Raw genomic sequence first — 1,462 nt, forward strand, 5'->3', positions numbered from 1 at the left:
GAGGTCGTGGGGTTGGATTTTCTCATTGTATTCTTCCCCCTTCCCCGCCTTGAAAAGTGCGTAGGTTTAATTAGCTGCTTCTTATCGCGACGCGTCTCTTCCTTCTTTGTTTTTTTTTAATTATTATTTTTTTTAATCCTGGTAGGGGAAGACTTTCGCTTTCGCGTCCCCGCAGAGGGAGAGCCCTTGGGGGTCCCAACCGCCGGCAGCAGCCCCAGAGGCGCTTGGGACGAGCCGGGGGATCCGCAGGGCTCTCGGCCTTGGCCCGCGTTTCTTTTGGCCGTGGCCTAAAGGCGAGCAGGTCTTGGTCTGGCAGCCCCGCTCCGAGGAGGAAGGGTTAGGTGGTGGTGGCCGAAGGCATAAGGTGGTGTGTCATGGACTGGAGTAAAGCCTGTCCTGCCCAAGTACGGAAGAGGATATCAGATGGGTCAAGCGCACCGTTTGGGGCTGTCTAAGGAAGGGGGAAGGACCGAAAACAACCAGCGTGGAACTGGCAAAGCTTAATCCGTGGACAGTGAGCCAAGGCTAGGTCCAACGCAAATGGATGCAGGCTATTCTGAAATCACAGCTGTTTCCTCTCTGCCTCTTGGTCTGGACGTCAGGGCTCAGGCAAAAGCCTTTCCCGTAGTTCCTGCCATCTGCAGCACTTTTCCTATTTTGCACCACTACTGCGCTGCAGCTCCATGTCCGCTTGTTGTGTTTACTTGCCTGTTTTTCCAAATCGCAGACACTGCATATGCATAAAGTCCTTTAGCTCTGGGTTCACAGTTATCTTTCTGTCAGTTTATCCTCATCTTGCTTATTCTGAAATTCTATAAATCTTAAATTAACTTAATGTCACACAATTAGAAATGAGGTGATTTATTGTTGTTGATAGACTTGAAATTTCACCTGTAGTGATAAGAGAGAAAAAATTGTACTTCTCTGTCTACAGCGGAGGCCTGAGACAGTTCTCAGTAGAGAATATTCAAAATGTGCTTTTGTGGGTTGTTTTACTGGTTAGGTGTTTTCTTAAGATTGCTTGTCCTCAGTTCATCTCTAATGCTCACAGGTCTTTCCTTGGTGTTTTAGAGGCAAGAAACTGCTGTCCCAGCATCAGGACAGGAATGCACAGTCTTTAAAAGCAGCGTTTCCAATGCTAGCTTTCAATCTCTTTTTCATCTGCCTGTATTGATAATAATTCAAGGCCATGGAACCTGAACCTGCACCCGAGTTGTAGCATAGGCATGAAATTAATTTCTTTGGCCCATTGGTTAGTGCACTGCTAATTTCCAACTTTTCTAGGAAAGAGGAACTTGTGATGTGTTTTGTCTGATCAGACTCTCCTCTGCATTTCTTCAGTGGTTTTGGTTCCTCAAAAAAAACCCCAAAACCTAATGTCTTTTTTTTTTCCCTCTTTTGCTCCAATTTGTGACCCTGCAGAAGATGCTGCTTTGTAGCTGTGCACACTCCCGATGTGATC

This window comes from Apaloderma vittatum, unplaced genomic scaffold, assembly GCF_000703405.1.
Source record: "Apaloderma vittatum isolate BGI_N311 unplaced genomic scaffold, ASM70340v1 scaffold35883, whole genome shotgun sequence".
Lineage (NCBI taxonomy): Eukaryota > Metazoa > Chordata > Aves > Trogoniformes > Trogonidae > Apaloderma > Apaloderma vittatum.